Below are 10,608 nucleotides of genomic sequence, written 5' to 3' on the forward strand. Positions count from 1 at the left end.
GGTCGGGGGCTCCATGAGGCCAAATCTCGGAAAGGAATTATGCACAAAGTACCATCAGGAACTCAATAGTAATAAAAATAATTCTATTGTTTATTTTTTATTAACTTATTTAAAGTAATAATAATAAAGGGGACTCATTTATGATCCATGACCATACTCTCTAATGTCCGTTTTCTGATAGTAGTCCTCATTCTAGAATCCTCTCACCTTCCTCAACTATACAGACAGCTTTATTTCTCCCTCTGTGAATTCTCAGTACCCAATGTGCTTGCCAAATGGTGCTTGTGCTTTATTTCTTCCCTTTGTCTCTCATTTTTCTCATCTCTTTCTCCCCCTCCTTCCTGTTTGCCTCGACTGGTATCCAGGGCCTGCTACAGAGGGCGCCTGTACTTCTCTGGGGTGTGGGAATAAAGTCCTTGAGCCTTGGGAGCTGCCATGGCTTGAGAAGCCTAAGATCATGATTAAGTCTCCTTTTCCCAGTGGCACATCGTTCTAATAGGCAAGTTTTGTCCTTATAAAATCAACGACTCAAATGCCTCCCATAAACTTTGAGTGCCCACTTATGCTGTGAACACATGAGAAGTTCAAGGTCCCTTTGCTCATGTGATTGCCTGACTCCATAGCCTATTTATCTGGTCTGAAGCCTGGGAATTCAAATGGAAGAGGGACGTAGCTGAATATGTTTACAGAAACGGAAGCCTTTTCTACATTTTCCAGTGACCCAACTTAGCCAAACCTAGCCTGCAAAAGCTCAGCAAGGAGGTGAATTGAAAGTTAAACCAAAAGTTCAAGAAAGCCTTTTCTCCCAGTTATGAGTCCATCATTTTCCAATCTGTTAAAATATTCAGAAACCTATTTAAAAATATTTCATATATGTTAAAATGGTATCATAAAAGCTGGATGAGCATGACTGGGGACTTACTATGTAATTATGATCAAACCTTAAGGCAAGCAGTAAAATCAGTTATTAGGGAACAAATTAATTACCCTTTAGCTGTGCAAACATGGGAAAGTAACTTCTCTGAGTCTGTTTTTTTACTTTAAAATGAGAGATTTGATAATCTGGCCTCAGCAAATTTTTTCAGCTGTCACATTTTGGTTTTAACTGACCTGGGTTGTTTCTCTCATTTTAGCGATCTCTAATAAACTTTTATAGTTTCCCTACTTGTTCCTCTATATAGTACTTTGATCTAAGAAACAGAGAGAATCTAATCAACATTTACTGTGGCAGAAAGAAGATTCAGGGACAACTGTAAGATTAATGCTATTATTTTTTTAAAAGTATTGTTGATTTCCCATACTCTTTTTCTAACTACCTCTAGCTTTTTTTGTATTTCCAATTTAAATTTAATTTGATGAATAAAATTACTTGAACTATATAGTGTTAGAACACCTGATATTTTCTAAACTTTTGAATGTTATTTGTTCTGTGTGCTTCTGTCTTGAAGAATGTGTCATTGGGAGTTCATGGTGCTTAGTTAAAGGCATTAACAACCGCCCTATCTTTGTATGATCCTGAGGCCTCTTTCAGAGGATCTTCACACTTTAGTCTCTAGAATGATAGATGTGGTTGCAAAAATGCTGAAATTCTAAAAGTAAATCTTGGTCAGGTTTATGATACAATTACATAACCCCAAAAGTGAGGGTTCTAAAACCCTCATTGCAGAGGTGTCCTTACCCCTGCTGATTATACTGTATGGATGGACCAATACACTGAATTTTTGAAGCTGCTCTCTGCTGCCCTCTCTAATGTGGGCAAGTAGTTTGTGGAAAGTTGTCTTTTGTGGTTGACCAACCTGAGGCAACAGCAATGATATGCAAGTTATTTATTATCTGTATTTTTAAAGAATTGTTTATTTCCACTGAATGGCAGCAAAATTAAGGATTTTTTAGATTCTCTAGTTACATGGGTTGAATCAGGGTGAGCCATATATACATTCTTGTTTTGGTCTGACCAGTAATTCCACTTGTACAAAATCTTGCTTCACATTATACAGTAGAGTGAAACCGGGTGTCAGAAAAATAGAAAGGCTATTTTAAGGCTATGAAGGTCCTAGCCAATTTGCAAAATGGCCCTTGATTCTCTCCTACTGTGGTGGTGGTGGAGGGAGGCGCTCTTTTTTCATCTTTAGCGCTCTTATCCATAATGTAGGTGTGGCATTGGCTGCCTGTGTTAGATTGCAACAATGACTACAAATTCTTCCCTTTTCTCAATCCTCACGCTTTGCAGTGTGACTTTGAGCTCCTTCCTTTATCAGTGAATTCCATTGCTTCAGTCCTTGCATCTGGATTGATCTTGTGACTCACTTTGACCAAAGGAACGTTGTTGGAAGCAACATTGTTCTAGTGCTTAGCCCAGAACCAAAAATATTTTTCATGCATCCACTTGCTCTTGAACTCCTGTGTTCATCATTTGAACAAACTTGGGCTAGCTTGCTGTAGGATAAGCCCATATGGAGAATTCAGCCCAGTTATTGCAGCGAAAACCCAAGAAATGTGACACAAAGCGGCCTAACATGTCCCAAACTAGCCTAGTTTGACGCCCCAGCTTCAACTCCAGTGTTGTACTATGTACTCTAAGGGAGTACCCAGCAGTGTACCAAGCAAATACCACAGCTGGGAACAGTGTACTTTTCACTTGTCTTTTATACACTTTAGATTTTTCTATATTCCATCCCATCAGAGATGGATTTGATTCTAACTCCAACTCATCGTGTTTTGAAACAATGCATAAGGGCAATGTGATTCAGTAGGATGATAAGGTCCACTTGAAGCTTTCAGGGGTCTGTGTGGACAAGAATGACATCTTTGTTACTGGTTCCCTGATGGATGACTACTTGGGGCTTGTGAGCTGAACACTAGAACCTCCTATCTTACTTGGTCCATAGTGAGGAGGTATGACTGTCATGCTTCTGTGTTGTCCAGAGGCCCAATCTGGCTGCTGTAGGGGAGACAAAGAAAGTTCCTTGTCCCCAAAAGACATGTGGATCTGCTTGCCATTTAGCAGCAACTTCCAGATCTTTAACTGTGTTTTCTAACCATAAAACGTCCTTGGTTCTCAAAACAAAGAAACAAACAAACAAAACCCCTAACAGTTTTAGACAAACAATAAATATTTTGCAGTATTTGGTGCATGACCTTATTTTATAAAACAAAGATGTTTATAAAATTTTGACCCCAGGTGCCTCTTCCTGAAGTTTTATACACCCTTTAATAAATACAGTTTTGTGTGACCTAGACAGTTTCTAGATCCATTCTCTGTTTAACTTAAAGCTTGATTGTACCTTTAATTGATAACAGAGTAATAGCTCTTTGTTGTGTAGATGTTTGAGGCCTTATGGAATGATTTTGATAGAGTTTTTCTCAAGAGCAGAAAAATACAGTGTTATATTTAAACACATTTTATTTCTCATACTATTTCTATCACAGTCTGAGCAGCAGGCAAATAATGAACTCACTCTTAAATTGATGAAATTCAGTAATAAATCTTAGGCAATGAATCAATCTTTCTGTAATATTCAATGGATAATTAACATGCAGTCTTTGCTGCAGAAGAAAACTTTCTGTGTTTTTATGAAAGTAAAAACATTTACCAATAAAATGGACTTTTTATTCAAGAGCTGTAAGGCACAGATTCACCACTATTGTAGCATCATAACATTCTTCATGAGAAAAATTAAATTTGACTAATTGGTCACATTTACAGCCCATGCAACATTTGCACTTAAATTATTAAGCATCATTGATGTTCTAGAATCTCCCCAAAAAAGTCAGAAACCAGGCTACTTTGTGGGCTGTCAGTGATGACTCATCTTAGACCTGATGACAGACTCAGAAGGCAGAAATCTGGGCTCAGTGTACCTGCTCTGGGTCCTGCTGCTGGAGTGATCTGTCTATTAGCAATGTCTGGGTTAAAAGTGATACCCACCACAAAAAGTCACAGAAACTGAAGGCCTTGGCAAATGCCATCCAAATTTCCTGGACAACAAGAGTTTAGAACATAATTCTAAGACCGAAAAAGACTATGTGTGTTATCATTTTGGAGCAGGTCACATTATGTAGCCATTGCATAATGACACCAACTTTCTAAATACCACACCTGCCCATCCTACAGGACTGGCACAAGATAGCACTTATCTAGTTCTGCAGATTTAAATTCATTTTACTGGTCCCTTGGTTAGAATGGACTGATGCAACTGCCATCACTTCTCATTGTATTCCTCAGGTTCCAAGGCCGTAAGTTCTCATACACAAGATCTTAGGTATTTCCCTTAACCCTGATGAACTTCAGGCACCTCGGTGACCAGCAGTGGTTCAAAGCAAGGGTTTAGGGATGAAAAGTAAGCTTACTGTCGTCTGTTTCCTCACATGTAAAATGGGAATAATAATAGTAATACCTACCTCATAGGGTTGTTTCTGTATTAGTGCTTGTGAAATGCTTAGATAGTGTTGAGCATGTAGAAATTGTCTAATTTTTAAGTGATCATAGCTGGCATTATAAACAGCATGAAAGTGATAATTTACTGCAGTGTAACTGAGCATTAAATGAGATAATGCACATCAAATGTTTAGCATCGATGCCACTCTGCAAGAGTGGTTGCTCGTGGCTGACATTTGCAGCAGAACCATATGTCTGACATTGTGAAAGTACTGTACACAACAACCCTTTGAGACAGGTATTAGAAATGTCCCTATTTTACTGAGGAAATAATTGAGGAACAGCAAAGTATTTTGACTAAAGTTAAGGAAAAACTGGACATATTAGTTAAGATAATGTGAGCTGCTATAAAGGATAAACCCATAGGTCTTTAGTTGCTTAACTTAATAGAATATTTCTCATGTTAAATCCAGAATAGGTGATCTTGGCTACTGGGAAGCCTTCTTCCAAGCAGGAATCCCAAGATCCGGGTCCTTTCTATGCTGTGGTTCACCAGGTCACTCCCCTTAAGGAGGCAGAAGGGGAAAAAACATGGAGAGTTACACAAGTTTGATGGGTAAGGCCAAGGTGTATAGTACTTATGTTCATATTTCATTACTAGACTTTAGTTGTGGCCACACTTAAATGCAAGGAGGACTGGGATATATAGTCTAGTGATATGCCAGGAAAGCATAGGGTTTAGTAATGAGCAAGCCGTTTCTGCCATGGTGTCAGAGATGAGACTGAAATACAGGGGTTCTGACCCTAAGCAACTGACCAATACACTGTCTTTCTGTCTTATCTTTTTCCAAATAGTCAACTAGGAGCTATGCAACATCATTAACAATGCAAGTTGTTACCCTTATCTTTAGTTCAGCTTTTATAGAGCTGAATCCTCTGCCCTCTAACTCCATTGTAATACAACTTGAATTAAAAATACTTTCTTAGAGCTGGTATCATAAAAAAACAATTTTAGTGATATGACTCACAAATACTCTGTTTATTTGTCTCTTGAAATGCCTTAGTATTAGATCAACATCTTCCATTCAACAAAATTCACTCATTGAATTTGCTATCTACTGGGCATCTTTATATTTCTCCTGTTACTATCTACTAAATATTAAGTTGACCTCTTCCAAAATTTCACTTTTTGAGGCCTTTAACTGAAAAATAGCAAATAAGAAATAGGGACTGATTTTTTTTTATTATATATTTTAGAAGTTTGCCTAGAATTAGATTGTCCTTCAATTGAAATCACTTCTTCAAAACTGCTTTGGCCCGTGGATGCCTTAAGTTGTTTGTCAACGTGTAAGAATGTCTAAAATATCATGGGCAAACCATGTCAGAAATCAGATAAGAATATAACACTGAGCTGCACTGAGTGCTACATCTCCCTAAACAAGTTTACTCAACAAGGCTCTGCAAGGTTATTTGGGGTCTTGTGGGTGAATTTTCAGCCATTTGACCTTCTTCTAACTCTTCAATAGTACCTTGTGGCAAGAATCAGGACTATCAGGTTAACATTTTGTTCTTGGTAGAAGGTCCCTTGGTTGCCATTCCATGTAAAAGGTGCCTGAGAATATTGAAAATTCCTCCTGTTCTAGTGCGTGGCATTTTGGAAAAGGTTACTCCATATGTCATAACAGAGCATAACATCCCTCCAAGGAAGAACAGGCTCAAATCTCCATCTAAGTAATGAAGAAAAGAGAAAAACAAGAGGAATAGTTCTTTAAGTTCCTGTGACTGATGGACTTTCAAAAAAGAAATACTGATCGGGCAGTCCCAGCATTCAGTCCCCACTAAGAGGTGGAATCCCCGGAGATCAGGGAGACGGTCCCCCACTACAGTGTAGGCCAGCTGCTCATGCTTGGTGTTTGGGCTCTGCTGCTATAAAATGTTCACCCTGCTTTGAATGGGAGGGGAAAAAACCCATATCATCTATGCTAGAGGTGAGAGGCTTCCTCCCCTAGTAGAGGATGAATCCAAGAGGCACCTGCCCATACATAGAACATTTCCCTTAGGAATGTTGAGAAAAAAAAAAATCAAGGTGAGAACCAAGGGTCATTTTCAGATACATATATATATATATTTTTTTAATCTTCAATTATTGCTACTTATTAGAAATACTCAAAAGTGAGGTTGGTTGACATCATCTGGGAGGAGGGATGTATCACACTGTCCTCTAACCTGGAGATCCTGACATGCGGTCCTGCGCTGGCCTGGCCTTGCCAGTCCTCATCAGTGTCATGCACACGCCCTCCAACAAGGTCACTGTTGCTTTCCCTCAGGAAAACCCAGAAGAGTTAAGAGTCATTATAGGTGACTCTCATTCTCACTGGTAATTCAGAATTTGTCATTATTTCCTACTCGAGCCATAAAATTCCTAATAACTCATGTTAGGAGGTAATAATTGTGTCTTTTTGGCCAGAGCTCATCCTTAAAAATATCAGGTAGAATGAAAAAAAAAAAAGTGTTGTGTTAATTGCCCTCCATTTATTTGTCTTTCCCAGTTCCTATCCTGTTTTTTCCAGACAGATGATGCATCTATCTTCAGTACTGGCTTTCTTTTTTATTTAATGTTATGTGACCTAAATGCCATAAAGTTCTAGTGAAGGGTGGTTTTACCTGAGGTACAACAAGTGTCTGTGGAGAAAGGAGGGCTTGAGACAGATATTTGGGTCTAGTGGAGCAAGAGGACATCTCAAATTCACCTGTTCAGTTCATCTCAAACCTGTTCTTTCTTCCTGGCTGTTGGCCATTATCTTGAATGGATAGCCAACTGATTGAGTCTCAGATGAAAATGGTGAAACGCTTTATACTGATATCTGAAACTAATATTTTGTTGTTAAAAACACAAGACAGTGTCACCATCTCATTTTCATATTCCATGAAGTTTCATTCTTGTCATTACAAAAAAGAAAGCAATATCTATCACTATGCAAATAGTGTCTGGTAAAGACAACTGAACCCACCTGATTTTCTCTTACCCCAGTATTTTGTAGAAATAAGGAACTTCAAATAAGAGGTCTACATGTGAAGAACTGAAACTTCAGTATTTTTATTAATATTTAATGATCATTTTTGATTGTACAATGAAATAATACTAGAAATAAGAGTGTATCAAAATTTATTTTTTAAAAAAGAGAAAAAAAGTGGGGAAAAATAGAAATCTTTGCTGTCTCTTATGATTAGAAATGACCACCTATAATAGATACTGTGGTAATCTGACCAGATCTCTTTAGGCTATGTACCCATGTCCCAGTTATTGGGAATAAGCTACTGACAGTTTATAGTTCTATCCCACTGGCAATTGTACTCAGCTGCCAGGAATTGCCTTACCATTTGGGGGCAATCCAGTCAGTTTTACAAAATTCTGGCTCCATCGCCTCAATTTGGAGTAACTCCAAAGGACCTTTCCAGTTCCAGATCACCCTCTGGAATGACATTGTGGGTCAGCTTTTCTCTACCCAATCCTGACTCCCTCACTACCCTGTAGGTAGATCTGAGAAGGTTCTCTAATGGCTCTGCAGGCAAAATCTGTCTCTAGGAACCCAGTCTAAGAAAGCGTCCTTTAACATTTTCATATTCTTTTCCAGAGTGTATTTTACAAAATTGAGATCACACCAAATACATGATTTTGTGTTGTCCCTGTTTTAACATTACATTTGGAACGTTTTTATCTTGATGATTCATTCCTTTTTAAGTATATGTTATTCAATAATTTCATTGCATTTCAATAGTGTGGCACCATAATTTATTTAGCCACTCTGTAACTGCTCAATATTTATGTTGTTTCCAATTTTCCATATTATAAATAATACTATGATAACACCAAACAATTTGATACATATGTCTTTGACCATTTTGGTGTATTTTTCATGAACATGTATCATCAGAAGAGGAATTACCGAGTCCAAGAATATAAACTCTGCCAAGAACCCCAAAATAGGTTACTAAATTGCTTTTCAGAGATATTTTTGACATTTTTTTTTTAATGGACTTAGCATTTCCACTGCCACTTAAGATGGTCTCAGTAGACTCTTTCCAGGATGGAATGTTTATTGTTAAACTTAATTCAACTCTGGAGTGTTCTTTAACAATGACCTGCTACCCTCAGGTTGAAGTCTAAAGCCGACCTTTTCATTCAACTGTACCCTTCAGGTTTCCTGCACACTGATTCCTGCACGCTGCTTTGCTGAGGGCCCATGTCATAAAATCTGTGCATCAGCGCTGTGCTAAGCATTCCCCTTACCTTATACTAGAGTGATTTGTAGTGATTTCAATGATTAATTTCTTCATCTTATCAATCTCTGTATCTTCCCTAGCCCCTAGTATGGGTCCTTGTATATAATAAGTTAGCTGTAAAAATGCTTTGTAAAATAATGCATTGTCAGTTGTCATTCATCAGCTTGTCAGCTATAAAATTTGCTCACTTTGCGGCTCAAAGGACCAGGGTAAATCATCACAGTACCACTCAGCTAATGATGGGTTTTCCTCCATTATGGATGTAACACAGGCAACTATAAACCATTTTGATGGGCAAGTCTTTTGATGCTAATGTGTTTTGTTTTCTATTTTGACCCTGATGCCAGTTGACTATTGGTGCTTGGAGAGTTCAAAACAGAAGCCCCAAAGAATATGATATTCTTATTTATTTATTCTAATGTATTTATTTCCATAAATTTATGATCTTACAGCTATAGTCTTGGACTTACATATTAGTAGTGATTAGTACATTCCTGATGAGGCAGAGCAGAGATGTGGGACAAGCATCATGATTAACTTTTCCTGCTTAAGATGAAAAATGCTGAGATATAAACAGTATAGTAAGAACAAGAGGGACCCCATCTTAAGGTTAAGATACCATCTTAAAAAGCAGACAGTTGAGAGAAGTAAGATTCCTAACATATTCTCTGGGAATCAGACAATAGCCCAACAGCCTATCCTACGGCAGGGCAGGCAGTCTTAACTGCTCTGTCCCCACTACCTGAGGGTAACTACTATCTTGAAGAAGAACAGGATAAATAAATCCCTTGTGTTGGGTTTATTTAGCAGAATTAGCTGGAGGACTGATAACAGAGGAGAGGAGGCATGGTGTCTCACCAGAGAGAAGCACCTTGAGACCACAAATCAAGCCTATGCCCAACAAACCCCCCTAGGAGAAGGGTGTCTAGAAAACCTTAAAAAACAGAATCCCCAAACTCTTCAGTGTGACTCCTTTCTGAGGATGCCCACACTTGCCTTTCTGGAGTGTGTATTTTCAAATAAAGCTTTCTCACTGCTCAAATTATTGTGGTTTATCTCTTTGCTATTTCATTTTATTTCCAAGTCTTCACTCTGTCTCTGCTTTACTCCTAAGAAGTAGTAAGGGGCTGTAAGAGCTCAGATTTGGGCCTGCATGTTTCTGTCGCCTGGGTGACCCAGAGGAAACTGCAGCCGTGCGATCTGCTCTTAGTAGTCTGCCTGAAAATCTCCTTTCTTTGGAAAGTTCTCAGAACATAATCTCTCTCCATCCTATGCTCCGTGGCTCCCTCAAATCCTGGGGTGGTGGAGGCTAGTCCCCACGCTGTGCTGATCCAAGCCGACACAGGATGCCAGGTGACCCTGGTTTCAGAGTTGGCAAGGGCATCTGCCCTAGGCTGAGAACTTTCCTCCTTACCTCTGCAGTTATGCGCTCTCTGATGCCTACAAGGCAGCTGCCATTCCCCGCTGTTCTTGTCTTAATGAATTCTTTCCTTACCTACACTCATCTGACCTGTTCAAGAATTCTTTCTCACCCAGAGTCAAGAACCCTCCCCTGTCCAGGTTGAGGTTTCTCCTAGGGCTTCATCTAGTGAGCAGGAGAGACCTCCCTGGATGCAGCTGCCTGGCAACATTAACATAGCTGAGTAAAATCTAGTGATTTTAACAACTAAGTGAAATCTATTTTGAGCAATTCAAGTCTTCCAGTTCATGCCTGAAGAAGATTAACGAACTAACTAATTTATGGTGGCTGTGTTCTAGGTCACATGGAACTATATACTAAGTAGTTCTAACCAGATTTTCCCAATATGCATTTTAAAGGGAAAATCCAAACATCTGTTCTGTTTTCAAGAACATCAAATTTCATTTTCTCACCATGAGTCAGATCTCTAGTTTCTAGACGCTTATTGAGTTCTTTGTAGAAAATTCATACTGGCTGAAATCCATGA

The sequence above is a fragment of the Manis javanica genome, chromosome 12 (assembly GCF_040802235.1).
Source record: "Manis javanica isolate MJ-LG chromosome 12, MJ_LKY, whole genome shotgun sequence".
NCBI lineage: Eukaryota > Metazoa > Chordata > Mammalia > Pholidota > Manidae > Manis > Manis javanica.